Source organism: Mesoplodon bidens (assembly GCF_964165515.1).
Source record: "Mesoplodon bidens genome assembly, chromosome: 3".
NCBI classification, from domain to species: Eukaryota; Metazoa; Chordata; class Mammalia; order Artiodactyla; family Ziphiidae; genus Mesoplodon; species Mesoplodon bidens.
The window spans coordinates 50,647,713-50,662,720 of NC_138178.1; the positions used below are offsets into that span (position 1 = coordinate 50,647,713).

The following is a 15,008-nucleotide window of genomic DNA, read 5'->3' on the forward strand; positions in this document are numbered from 1 at the left end:
ACATGTGATATTTGCTCTAGGATTTAGTACTAGGAAAGGACAGCAATCTTTGGAAGCAGGAAGAAAAATGAGCTTCTGGGCTCAGAATGGAAAGGACCCCACTGAAATCTTGGAAAATTTCCACCATGTTTTCTACATGGTTACAAAGGACAGAATTGTAGTATATGCTGATTACCTCCAAAAGTATATATATATTCCCATCTGAGTCCAGTTTAAAAATGCTGACCAAAGGGCAGTGCTTCATAGATTCTGACTGGAACAAGCCCAGTGCGAAAAGGCCTGGAAAGCATATGGCAAAGAAACTCTGAGTCTAGAGTATGATTTAGAAACTGAAGTGGTATGTGTCATCTGTATATATCTATATAACTAATTATAATGGTTGAACTCTGCCTATTTCTCATCCAACCCAACTAACAGCCCTGAAAAAGAAAGATAACAATGACCTGTGTGTTTGGGAGTCCAGAGGGACCGTCGGTGACAGAGCTCACCGGGTCCCCAGGAGGACCAAGAACACGGTCCAACCAATCGTCCTCTGGCAAGCTAAGGGTGGGCAGAGGAAGGCATGAAGAATGGCTGCACTTCTACATCTGAAGGACAGAGCTCACCGGGTCCCCAGGAGGACCAAGAACACGGTCCAACCAATCGTCCTCTGGCAAGGTAAGGGTGGGCAGAGGAAGGCATGAAGAATGGCTGCACTTCTACATCTGAAGGTCAGAGCATGAGATCAAGCAATGTGTCTTTGCTATTTTAAATCTGCAGCCTTTGAACCCCCAGAAGGTAAGCAGGTGAGTCCTGTTCACCGACTCGTAATGCAGGAATTCCTTCTCTCTTCTGTACCTCCTTAGATCAGGCCTAAAAGGGATAGCAGGTATTAACCTCTGTGATCCCTTCATTTGAGAAGGGAGGAAACTAATGTCCAGAGGACAACGTGATATGCCCAGAGTCACCTGGGTAGATGGCTTCGGAGCCAGGATGGGACCTTCTAACCAACCCAGCTTTCCTTTCCCAATCCTCAGCAGCTCACCTGGACGCTGACCACAAAATTGGCTCTGATTCTACATTCATTTGAATATATTCAAATATACCAAGCACTGTTCACCATATATTTTCTTTCCCTCACATTACTTCCACAATAACCTTGAGGTGGCCAGGGGAAAAACAAAAGAAAATACTACCCACTTTCACACTCGTTTAAATGAAATGTATACACCAGGTATCTGACCTGGACTCTTACTTCAGTGCCAATCTCCAGCTCAAATCAATTCATTTCCCTAACAGAAAATAGGAGTCAACTTTGCAGATGGAAAGTAATTTCCCTGCAAATATTAGCAGACAGGTTACTAGCACTACTGGACTGTTTTATTATTACTTTTGTTTCAGGCTAAGGTGTGGAACTCTACATTTGCCAGGTAGTCTGGTGAAAAAAGGTAGAGTTTAATTTTTTTAATTTTATTTTTTTATTGAAGTGTAGTGGATTTACAACGTTGTGTTAGTTTCAGGCACACAGCAAAGAAATATATATATTTCTTTTTCAGATTCTTTTCCTTTATAGGTTATTACAGAATATAGAATATAGTTCCCTGTGCTATACAGTAGGTCTTTGTTGGTTATCTATTTTATATAGTGTATTGTGTCTATGTTAATCCCAAATTCCTAATTTATCCCTCCCTTCCCATTCCCCTTTGCTAACCATAAGTTTGTTTTCTATATCTGTGGGTCTATTTCTGTTTTGTATATAAGTTCATTTGTATCCTTTTTTTTTTTTTTAGATTCCACATATAGGTGATATCCTATGGCATTCGTCTTTCTTTGTCTGATTTACTGCACTTAGTATGACAATCTCCAGGTCTGTCCATGTTGCTGCAAATGGCATTATTTCAAAAGGCAGAGTTTTTTTTTTTTTTTTTTTTTTTCTTTTTTTGTGGTATGCGGGCCTCTCACTGCTGTGGCCTCTCCCGTTGCGGAGCACAGGCTCCGGACGCGCAGGCCCAGCGGCCACGGCTCACAGGCCCAGCTGCTCCGCGGCATATGGGATCCTCCCAGACCGGGGCACGAACCCGTATCCCCTGCATCGGCAGGCGGACTCTCAACCACTGCGCCACCAGGGAGGCCCAAGGCAGAGTTTTTAACTCTGTATTAGTTTTAACATCAGAGGGCAAAACAAAGAACAAGTGTGTTGGCTGCATGCTGAGTACTTGGAAGAGCACCTCACAGGTTCCTGGCTTTCCACCTCACTTCCCACACACAAACTTTCAGATCCTGAAACATCGCATGGGTTGAAGGGAATTACTCAGCAGCACCAGCCTGTAAACACTGGTTATCAGCTCATTTGCAACGTAAGCCAGTTGAGGGCAAGTTAACGTGTTTTACTCTTCTCTGGATTTAATAGAAGGTTGTTATGTTTTGTTTTGTTTTTTTAAATTTTTGGCTGTGGTTGGGTCTTCGTTGCTGTGTGCAGGCTTTCTCTAGTTGCAGCGAGTGGGGGCTACTCTTCATTGTGGTGCACAGGCTTCTTATTGTGGTAGCTTCTCTTGTTGCAGAGCATGGGCTCTAGGCACGCAGGCTTCAGTAGTTGTGGCATGTGGGCTCAGTAGTTGTGGCTCGCGGGCTCTAGAGCGCAGGCTCAGTAGTTGTTGCGCATAGGCTTAGTTGCTCCACTGCATGTGGGATCTTCCTGGACCAGGGCTTGAACCCGTGTCCCCTGCATTGGCAGGCGAATTCTTAACCACTGTGCGTGCCACCAGGGAAGCCCTGAAGGTTGTTATGTTTTATGAGAACCCAATCATCTAAATATTTCACATACAGATGAGAAAACTAGACAACATAAAGATAACCAAGGGCTTCCCGGGTGGCGCAGTGGTTGAGAGTCCGCCTGCCAATTCAGGGGACACGGGTTTGTGCCCCGGTCTGGGAAGATCCCACATGCCACAGAGCGGCTGGGCCTGTGAGCCATGGCTGCTGAGTCTGCGCATCCGGAGCCTGTGCTCCACAACGGGAGAGGCCCCAGCAGTGAGAGGCCCGCGTACCGCAAAAAAAAAAAAAAAAAAAAAGATAACCAAAAGAGTATGTCATTAATAGCCACTTAGGTGTATTTCATTAATAGCCACGTATATGTACGGGCTACTTGAAGTCATGTTTTACTATCTATGTATTTTCTAAAGGGTTAGAAAGTGTTCGGTGTAGGGCTGCCAGATAATATACAGAATATTCAGTTAGATCTGAATTAAAAATAAACAGTGAATAAACTTTTGGTGTAAGTATGTTCCAAACATTGCATAGGACATATTTTTATTCATTTTAAATCAACACTGGGTCCGTTACTCAGCCGGTTTATTTATTATTCAGATCATTTTTGCCTCTGCTTCCTTCTTTTTTGACCTTTTGGTGGCTTAATTTTAGGAACCCTATTAGAGGGTGCAGGGAGAAATACAATTCAAGCACATTGCGTGTCCTACTTACCATCAGCTGAGGCTCATGTTTTAGTAGGGGAAGAATTTGATACTTTGGATTGAAAATGGTGATTATCTGCATTCTCCCTATTACCATATAGACAGAATTAGCCACAGACTGATGTTTTCCAGAGTTTGGATTTTGCAGAGCAGTAAAATGTAAAAAGAAAAGGAAATTGTGAAATTGTGAGAAGATCAATATATGGTTGCCAAGTTTAAATTCGATCAAATAAGAATGTTAAAAATACCACAACTGCCATCTTCAATGATCATTAATTCATAAAAGAAAATAACATTTGAATATCCCCAAAGTAGGAAGGACACAGTCTTAGAAAAAAGAATAATACTTCTTAAATAAAGTTGGCAGCCTTCCAATGTACCACTCTCAGTTTTGTGGAAAACTGTCGAAGTGTGGTGCTGGCCCTGGGATCTAAGCACACCCAGCCAGGGTATGCCATAGCAGCATAAGCCCTGCAGCAATCTTGCACATCATACAGGTTTGTGCTGGTAAGAGATAATCACAGAGCAACTTCTAGTAAAGGGAAGAGAAGGTGAACACCGCCAGTTTGCATTTCGATGATCTTAAATTTAGCTAATTTAAGGATTTAATTTCCGAGAAGCATCTTATTTGTGTGGGAGTCTATTGTGACTTTTCTCAGACCAGGAAGCATTTCTTCAACTTAAAACTTACAGAAAACCTTTTCCTAAATTTCCTTTGGAGCACAGCACAATCTCTGTACTCTTCCTCTCTCTCTCTCTCTCTCTCTCTCTCTCTCTCTCTCTCTCTCTCTCTAAAATGAATGCTTCAGGAACTGGAAAATATGACATTGAATTTCAACAGCCCCCTTCCTAAGAGAGTTCAGAGGTCTTTGAAACCACGGGTAATGAAGCCTCCTGGCTCCTGTGAGCTGGCAGAACGTGTGACCCCAGCTGAGAAGAGCTGGCCAAAAGACAGGTGTAGCTTGTAGCAGTGCTGGGAGACCGAGTCCCCAAGTTCAGAGTTTTTATCACCCTTCCCATTACACAAGGGAAAACGATGGTGTGAAAGTGGAGAATTGCCTGAAATTGCTGAGTAATTAATAGAAACCACGATTAAAATCAATTGCCTAACCCAAGTCTTGTGGGTAGTTTCTTCTGTCCTTCTCCTGCCTGAGAAACACACACAAAGACTTTTTACCACAGGAACTTTTCTTTAAATAGGACTAAAATTCAATTTCATAAGCCGCTGAGAGATTCAAAGTATTATTTACCAATGATCTTCAGATATTCTTTCCTTCCCCCATAGCTAGGAAGTTGGAAACTTTTAGGGGCTCTTAGAGGCAAAGAAGTAGTCACTGAACACACAACACACACACACACACACACACACACACACACACTGAAATATATGTTAGCATATGCTTAAAAACATGAAAAATACCCCTAACTTTAAAAATTTTTTGATATAATTTAATTTTTTTCTAGTCATAGGGGTATTTGGTGTCTTTTGATTCTATTCTATTCTATTCTATTTATACATTTATAAAATATATAAAAGTATATATTTTATTTTTGAAATAACTGTAATTGTTTATTACTTTAATAATAAGTAAAAAACAAAGATACAAAACACAAACTCTCCCATTAAAACTCACTTCAACATAAATTTTAAGGAGACCATTTAGCATCACCTCATAATCACACCCTATTGACCACAGTCCTCGCCTGACCCACGCGAGAAACTCAATACCCCTTCTGTGTTTGAGACATTTGTCTTTCTGAAAGAAGCAGTGCAACCTATTTTTTTTTAACCTCTCAGAATCTCAGCTCTTCTGTAATTACTGTAGCTCAGGTATCTTCCCCGCAGTCCTTTTCAATATCAGCTGTTTACATTCCCGTCTCTTTGTTGTTTGCCTTACTAATTCTGACACGATGTTTTTTTTCAGGCTCAACTGAACAGAAGAGAGAGATTTTGGCTTGGATTCCATAATGATGTTTCACAGAAAGTCAGCTCTGGTTCCAGGTACTTGATAAACATCTCACTAACTAATTTCTCGCTGTTTCTAAGCGATGAACATTTTGGTTAGCAAGTCCAGAGCCCTTCAGACATCGTTTGCATCCTACACAACAAGTGAGCTAATGAAACCCACGGAGCACGGCCTGGCCCTCTGCTTCTCTGTAATGGTGTAATGGTTTCTGTCATCCCAGCCAAGCTGCCGCGTCCAGGACTCTGCACATGGGGTGTTGCCTCAGGGCAGGTGGAGGGATGCAAATGAGTGTGGCCCTCAAATTGCAATTGAAGGGTAGCTGTTAGGTTATACTCTTCCCATATTTTTCTCTTCCTAACCACCAAGCTTGAGGATAATGTGCTATTTTTACTTATTTTCAGGGGAGAGAACATTAAACCTTAGGGTGATGGTGGCATATTGCTGAATTACGTCTTTTAGTCCAACTTGAATAAATCAGATTTTTGTTGCTGTTGTTGGAGAGAGGGGAGAAAAGAGAGCTTTCAATCCAAAGAAATTAGGTGAAAAAGCTAGGTTTTCCTAATTCCTGGGTTGTAGACATAAACAAAACATGATGAATAATATAATCAAACCGTAGGAAGTTGTGATCATTGACAAGGTGTTTCTGGCCAGACACCGAAAATCTGTGTACTCAGATTTTAATTACAGTTGTCCCTACTGATTTAAAATATGCTTTCTGCAATCAGAATGCAACGACAAGATTTAGAGGGAAAAGAACAGGTTCAAAGGCTTTCCAAAAGCGTTCAAGGCTTCTTGGACAGCGATGCTTTCATTCAAGGATGTGGCGTGGCATCACAGAAATGAATCAGAGACTCGGCCCTCCATTTCCTTAGAAACAGAAACAATCTGCATTTTGCTTTTAATTTCAACTAAAGAAAACACCCTGGGCTTCCCTGCTGGCGCAGTTGTTAAGAATCCGCCTGCCAATGCAGGGGACACGGGTTCGAGCCCTGGTCCAGGAACAACTAAACCTGTGCGCCACAACTACTGAGACTGTGCTCTAGAGCCTGCAAGCCACAATTGCTGAGCCCACGTGCCACAACTACTGAAGCCCACGTGCCTAGAGCCCGTGCTCTGCAACAAGAGAAGCCACCATAATGAGAAGCCCGCGCACCGCAACAAAGAGTAGACCCTGTTCGCTGCAACTAGAGAGAGCCTGCGCAGCGACAAATACCCAATGCAGCCAAAGATAAATAATCAATAAATAAATTTATTTTAAAAAATAAACCCAATTCACTTTGGACTTGTCTGGAGAAAAATCCTGAGCCTCTTCATCTCCCTTCCTCTACCCAAGTCAACTCTGGTATGACTGACTGCATTTTCAGTTTCTTTATTTTCAGATCTGGCTCTCACTGTGGTTGTAATGCTGTTAATAGTGGAAGTGATCATCAGGTTTATCACTTTAAGAGTCACCATTTTAAAACACCAAAATATATATATTTTTAGGTTAAACATTCCCTGTGCCTGTTTCTCAAATAAACTCCCCGAGGAAGCATGTTCCTGCATATTTAGAAGTGATCTACAAGTAGGAGGGCAGAGAAGCTCATGCAGGTCCTTACAGAGACCACTCCTTTTCATTTTTCTCTGCTCAGGCTGGGAAGGACAGATGCAAACAACCCTATCTCGCCACTCTTGGAAAGGGGGAGGGGTGTGGTGCTCATATTCCCTGGCTTTTACTTGGATCAAGTGTGGGTAAAAGAGAAGGGGAAACTAAACCTGTAGGAAGCAGAAGAAGGGAAAGTAGCCGCCCCCCCACCACCAAATCACCTAGCAATCTGCCTTTCGCAGTAAACTGACTCACAGTAGGTAGGAGTACCTTTATGGGCTTGAAAGTATCCAGTTATCTCTACTCTCAAGCAGAACGCAATCTAAGATTGCTGAAGACGGATGCTGACCATCGGTTCTTCTTTTTATTATTGTGGTAATTTGTAGGGGAAGAAAAAATTTCTTTTTCCTCTACCCATCTTGGATTCGTTGCTGGGGTCCTGCAAATTAGACTGATAAAAGGCAGATTAATGAGCGAAAAACAAGTTTATGAACTCAACACATAGAATACTCAGTGATGAGTAACTCAAAGGAATGCTTACAACTTGGGCTTCTATGGCATCTTAGCAAAGAACAATAAATTTATGGAGAAGTGACAATACAAAGGAGAAGGGTTTTAGGTTTCCAAGAGTGGTAAATATATGGGGAAAACCAATGGAAAATAAGGATTGTTTTAGCAAAGTTTATTACGTAGAGTCCTCTGGTGTAGTTTCTAGGCTGGTTAAGAGTCTAGAGTTGTCTCCGGTGGTTAAGAATTGGCCTGCCCTTCCTGGTAGTGAGGGGGAGGCCATAGAGTTTGTCTTGTGTCTGCTTTTTCTCAATTGTGTTTTCAGCTCAAAATAAGCCTTATGCCAGAGTGGCGTATTTTGGGGTGGCATACTCTGAATCCCATTCAAGTTTAATTTTTCCTTCCTAAAAATAAGACATATACTTGGTAGAAAATCTGGAATTTATATAGAAGTTACAAGAAGCATGCAAAAACATGACTAAATCTTATCTTATTAGTCACATGCAACCACAACTAGGAATGGTTCCAGTATTTTCTCCTATGCTCTTTTTTTCTTCACATAATTAAGATCATTCTTTACGCAGAATTTCACATACCATGTTTTTGTTCAATCAACCAAAAATATTTTCTCATGCTATTATTAATTCTTTAAATATTATTTTAACGGTAGTATCATTTTCCATATGACTATACCATAATTTATTAATAATTTTCCTAATATTAGACATCTAGGGTATACTTAAATACTTTGTGTATGTGAATAAATCTTAGCATTTCAAATTATCTCCTTAGGATAATCTACTAGAAGCAGAAAAATATGGGATCAAAGGATATCATCATTTTTCAGGTCTTTAGTACATATTACCAGGAAGGTTGTATCAATTTACATTAACACAGTACATGAAAGTCTTCCTGAAGCTCTGACTGCATTGATAGATGTCATTTAAAAATCTTTGCTATTCTGTCAGGTCCCTGTTACTTAACTTTGTCTTCACTGGTGAGGCTGAAAAATTGTTTAGTATATAAGAAGCTATTTGTATTTTCTCACCTATGAATGATCAGTTCATGACCTTTGTCCATTTCCTCATTGATTTATAGTAACACTTTATAAACTACAGTCATTCGCTTTCTTTGTGTCCCAGTTTTTGAAAAAAATACATCTTCTTGCCTGTTTGCTTTTGTCCTCTGATTTTGTTACAATTATTTTTGAGGTATAAAAATTTTATATTTCTCTATATTTCAAGTCATTGGCATTTTACCCTGATATTTCTTCCATTGCTTTAATGTATAGAAAATCTTTACCCATCTACACTAGATAAATATGCAGAAATACATTCTTCTAGTTATTTAATCGATTTTTCAAAAATAGTATTTCTTGAATCTACCTAGAACTTAATTTGTTACATGGTATGAGAAAAAATATATTTTTTCCTAATAAACTATCAGTTATCCTGGCACCACTTGTCAACTGTTTTCTGCACAGTTTTTATACGTATTCTGTATACACATATTCAAGACTACTCTTAAAAATGCAGGATTATGTTTCCGGGTTTTCTACTGATTTCTTTGCCTTTTCTTTAACCAGTAGTTTCTCCACCCCTAATTTTTGTTTTTAGATGTTCTTTTATCTCTTATATTGCATTCTTTCCACTTAAAAGGTGGCCAAGATTATGTACAAAGAAGATCGTTTAAAATTATCGGAGAAAGAGAATCTCTGCCTTTATAGTTTTGGGTCTTAGGTGAACAAGATACAGTTCACCTAAGGCTTCACCTAAGGTGAGTTTTTCTTGTGTCTATGAAGGGTGGGGTTCCCACTATGACACAGAAAATCAGAAAAGGACTTTCTTAGTTTCTTGATAGTCATAGTAACAGTAGTATAAAGAAGAAAAGTGACGTATCTTTTTATTCACCTCAAGAAAAGAAAATTTCCAGTGAGAAGATTAAGATGTTTAATGTTGAAAGATCATCTCCCCTTCTAGGGCACCAGTAAAGATTTCAACCCATGTATCTACAGAAAATTTCCAGAAACTGTCACAAAATGAAAAATGAGAGGAAGCCTCATGGTCCTGCTAGGGTTCTATAAGGTATGTGCCGAATAATTTTCTGGTTTTAAGGCTTGCTAACAGTGAGTATCTTAGGATGATGGAGTTATAGTTGACTTTTTTTTCTTTTTTAATTTCATTACATTTGCATTTTCCCCCCAAATTGCATAGAAGTTGTTTTCTTCATAATGTTCTGTTAATTAACTTCTGAAAATACAGTACTGGAAACCTTAGTCCCAAGAAGTGCAACGGTACCAAAAGTGGATTTTCTATTTCTTCACCTCTTTTCTTAATAGACACAGCAACACTAAAATTCATCTCATTAGAAGAGATTTTGAGAAAATGAGAAAGGACATTTCTAAACCAAGTGCTTTTCCTCTGAATAAGATTTAACCCAAAATGAGGTTGGGGACTGGAAGAAGGTATGAAAAACTACCTCTTAAAATTGCTGTTTCTAACGCTAATAGGAATTCTTTTGCAATAGCTTTTTTTTTTTTCCCTTGACAACCAAGGATTGATACATCTTGCATGTTAAAAAGTAGAGGACTATGAGTAAGTCATCACTGGCTACAATTTTTTTTCCTTGTAAATTCCCTTTTCGTGATAAAATTGTTGCTCTTTTACTGTCTTAAATTTTTCCATTTTTCTTTAATGGTCTCTCCTTTCCTCTTTTCTTAGTTCTTAATTGTTCTGCTTTTCATCAGTAGATAATTCTCTCTGGCTGACGAACAGTGATGGGGGTCAGAGTCACCGACAATATACTATATCTGGTTTTGTCTGGCTGCAGAAAAGTTAAATGGTGCTTCAGCCTCAAATTAGTCACTTTAAGTACAAGCGACAGTCAGCCTCCATGGTTGCAATCATTTCGTTGTTGTAAGCACTTGAGAATACCTGGTGTAATTTTTTCACATCCCCCTGCCCCAAAGCAAGTTTATCTTTGTTCTTAAACCCTAAGCCACACTCTGTATTTCCTTTCCATGCCACATTGAAAAGAAATAAAAACCAAGTGCCGTACATATCACTTCAACACATAAACAATTAGGTAAAGAGTCCATTTCTCCCTTAAACCTTTCATGGAAAGGAAAAGGAAAACCTTGTTTTCCTATCTTAGAATAAGACTTAAAAGCCATCAAAGCACCCACAGAACAAGTAGCTCTTCATTTCAGGGGCAGGGGTAGTGTCAGGTGTGTGTAGTCTTTGCTCTACCATGGATGTCCACGTAATTTCTTAGAATAAGGCTTGCAGTGGATAACCCAGTGAGATGCAGGAAGCTTCTTTCCACTCAGATCCTGTCAGGGCCAATATGCCTTTCAGGAGACTGTCTGTGAGATTCTGAAGATTGGAAGTGTAAAAAAGATTGAGCTGGACAGATCCTTGCCACCACTTTTTCTGCTAAATATAGATAAGTTGTCATCAGGTTGCACAAGCAATTTCCAGCTACAGCTCCTCAGGAAGAGAAGCAGGCACTGGGGCTCATGTCTCTGGTGGGTAAAATGCATAGAGAGGATCTGACCCAGACCTGGGGTTTGTGGGGAGCTAGGGAAGAGGGTAGAATGAAACGGGAGAAAGGAGTCTACGTTTTGGTTAAATATATAATGACACACTGGGGGGTATATAGCAAATGATGGTATCAGCTTAAAATCTCATTAAGCATTGATAACTTGTTAGAAAAGAGATATAGAAGGGGCGCTCCCCCAGGAGTCTGTGTTCAAGTTCCTTCTCTACTACCACTTTGGAAGCAATGTAGGAACAATGGGAAGAGACTATGAGACATGGTGTCAGATGGTCCTGAGTTTGAATCCTGGCTTCATCTGACCCTACGTTTGATGTGGAGTTAATTACTTAAGTTCTCTGAGGCTCAGAGTCCTAATATATAAAATATAGGTAAAATAATATCTCTCACAGTGTTCTTAGGATTAACATTAGGATTAATGTACATGGCCCTACTACGTGCTCAAATTCTGTTGGTGCCCATCTCCTTTTCCCCTTTGAGGCAAACCGTTTAAGCTTCCCTGGACTCTACTTGTTTTTCTCTTATCAAGTCCTTTGGGTTCTACCTCCAAAGTATATCCAGAATTTGTCCCCTTCTCTCCAATTCCATTGCTACCACGCCAGTACAAGCCACTGGATGTCTTGCCTAGGCCACTGCAACAGCTTTCTAACTACTTTCTCTCTGTTTCTAAACCCTGTACAATCCATCTCTACACAGCAGGCAGAGAAAACTTTAAAAAAATGCTTATTAAATCATGCCATTCTTCCACCTGAAACCCTCCAGTGGCTTCTTACTGAGACTAATATCCAAACCTCATCACAACCTTCGAGGCTCCTTGCCATCTGGCCCCTGCCTACCTCTTTACTCCTTGACTTCATCTGTATCACTTCCTTCTTCTAGTAATATTTTCCAGCTGTACTGGCCTAATTTAACTCCCTAGAACACATCAAGTTTATTTCTACCTCGGGGGCTTTGCATGTGCTTGGAAGAAGTTCCTTCTATGTTTTGTTGTGGTTGAAACCTTCTCAACAGTTAGGTTCAATGTTCCCTCGTAAAATTTGTCTTCCCTGACCTAGTCTCTATCACAGCCCTATATCATTTTTTTTTATAGCACTTATTACTGCATGAAATTATTTTAAATTTTGCTTCTCTGATTCCCCCGCTGGGGATGTAAACTTCATCAAAGAAGGGGACTACACTTTTTACCTCTGAATAATCCCAGAACACTCGGGCAGCATGTGGTGAACAAATTCTGATTAAATACGTAAAATGGGGTAATGATAACTTCCTGAAAGTTTGTGACTGGATTTGGCAGTCTTTCTATGTCTTTCCATTGCTAAAGATTCTATGACGCCTTGAACAGCAAGACTGAATCCCAGAATAATTTAAAAGAAATGTAGTTAGGAAATTTTCAAATACTCATCATATACTAATTCATATTAGGTTTACCCAGTTGAAACACTGTCTATCGGCTTTAATGAAAAAAAAATAAGAAGGACTTATAATTTGCATGTCAAGGGATCCTTTTAAACTACTTTTAAAAACTGTGTTCCTTTCAGTAGCATTAAGGTTTTCCCAACAATCTTATTTACAGTTGGCTTAGCACATCCTTAGTTCACAGATCTTGAAAAGGAATGTGATTCCACAGCATAACACATCTGCTAAAAGAAATGGCTCAGGTGAGCACAAACTGTGTGAATGGCATTTATTCAGCTCAGGGAGTCATTCATTCCACTTCTGGGGCTGGGCTGTGAGAGGGACACCGTACAGAATGGATCAATCTTAGGGAAGGAACCGGAAACCCTGTTAGGAGAAGAAAATGGGAAGGCCTAATTGAAGGCAGGCCTCGCTGGTCCGAAGCCTGATAACTGTCAAATATCTGGAGGTTTCTCATGAAAAGATGCTGCCCCGCACATGCCCTGGGACAAATCTAGAGCTGGTGAGTAGAAGCTACTGGGAGGCAGGTTTTGGTGCCATAAATGGAGGGAATTTCTAGCAGTCAGTCTGCCCTCATATATAAGCAAAGGTCTGCTTGGAAATACAATAAGCAGGTGCCATCACTGGATGTTTCAACTTCAGACAGGCAGACCACTAATCAGCAATGTCCCACAAGAATTCTTCCCATTTTTGGGCTTCCCCGGTGGCGCAGTGGTTGGGAGTCCGCCTGCCAATGCAGGGGACGCAGGTTCGTGCCCCGGGCCGGGAGGATCCCACGTGCCGCGGGGCGGCTGGGCCCGTGGGCCATGGCTGCTGGGCCTGCGCGTCCGGAGCCTGTGTTCCGCGGCACGAGAGGCCACAACAGTGAGAGGCCCGCGTACCGCAAAAAAAAAAAAAAAAAAAAAAAGAATTCTTCCCATTATAGGTGGGCAAGTTCTCACGGAGCTCTTTTCACGAATTCCAGGCTGACTAGTGGGGTCTAATATTCTGTGATTTGCATCACACAGCGTTCTTTCTAGTATGTAATGTGCAGAATATGATGAGTCTCTTATTGCTAATGATTCAGGCCCAGGAGATTTTGAATTTCAAAAGTTAAGCTAGAATCTCATAAATCCATGGTTTTACTTTCTGACCTGGAAGGAAGTTACTGGCTATTTCCTACCCAAGAGATTTCTTACCTGGAAGGCTGAAGCAGGCTACTTCTTCTCTTGGTGAATAATAGTTTGTGTCCCAAAAATAACCCTGGGTTTAGGGATAGAAGATAAGGCTGGAGAGTTTAAGAGTTGAATTAGCTCGCCTTTTAATTTGTGGTCTAAGAACTCTTTGTTACCCTTTACCTCTCCCTTCTGGCAGGGTGGCTGGTAACTCCGGGCAGAAGCTGACCCCCTGCTCAGCGACATCCCCCAGCCTGACCCCTCTTTTCACCTTCTTTCTTTCCTTCCTTCGCCTTTCATTAGAATCCCTGTGAGCCTTTGCAAGCTTAGCATGAAAATGAGCCCATTTTATTTTTGGAACCCACAGAGGCAGCCCTGAGGGGAGTTATTGTGTTGCTTTTAGCAGCTAAACAAAAAGGTGTGAAATCATTTGCTGGCTGTTCTAGAATGGGAAAAAAATAAATAAATAAACTGGGCAGGAAGGTTCGGGACAGTGTGTGGTCACTTGGACAGAACCTCGTGACGTGGCTTCTCTGAGACTTATTAGTAATAAAAGTGGCTGTGGGAATGTCTGTACATTTCTCTCACCTTCCCGGGAAGTTACTAGAATAACACGGGAAGCCACTGGGATTTTTTTTTCTTAAATGATTCACTTTGAAAAACTAGTTCCACGTTGCTTTGAAAATGACTTGGGGACGCGACTAGTTTGAGAAAATTCCTTAGAGCCTTTTGCAACGTTCCCTGTACAGGGAGGGTGAGGGAGGGAAGAGAGGACCATTTCACCAAGGGTTTTTTAAGAGCTGGGAACACCCAGCAAACGCCTCTGTGGACAAGTACGGGAGTCTTTACCACGGGCCTGTAACGATTTAATCACATTACAGTGGTAAGAGACAAAGACCGCCAGCAACAAAGACTTCTCGTGAAACTTGAGGTTTTTGCCTCATGCTGGTAACATTCACTGGGAACCATCTCCTCTTCTGGGGGGCTGTGGGCCTCTCTTTTTGGAAGAGCATCCTATTTTGAAATGTCTCTTCATTAGCAAAGGCAACTTCATTTTCAATTGGCATCTTGGATATGGGATTTTTTTCCGTTTTACAATGATGTAATCTTTTCTAAACTACAAAATATCTAAAACATGCAAAAATGCAGAGACTTGGTAAATGCATATCCTATTCCCAAGATGTCACAATTGCTACTTGAGCTCTTCTTAAAAGAAAGAAAATGCTATGGTTGTGCTTTCCTATCCCCATGCTTCTTTCTTCCTCTTTCCCAAGAGGCAAACTCTGTTCAACTGGTGTGCGTCCTTCCACCCTTGGCCCCTTCTGCAGGCCTGACCAAATAGCCATTTGGTTTAAAGAACTTGGCCTTTGGAGTA

General features: G+C 40.8%; 1 pseudogene across 1 annotated transcript in view; it reads left to right on the top strand.

Annotated features, from left to right (window-relative positions):
* Window positions 1-569: 569 nt before the first annotated feature.
* LOC308614017 overlaps window positions 570-15,008 on the top strand; it is a 58,994-nt pseudogene continuing 44,555 nt past the window's right edge. Inside the window, exons 1-2 of the transcript in view lie at window positions 570-657; window positions 760-785. The product of the transcript in view is annotated as an uncharacterized misc_RNA (transcript). The remainder of the gene's footprint in view (window positions 658-759; window positions 786-15,008) is intronic.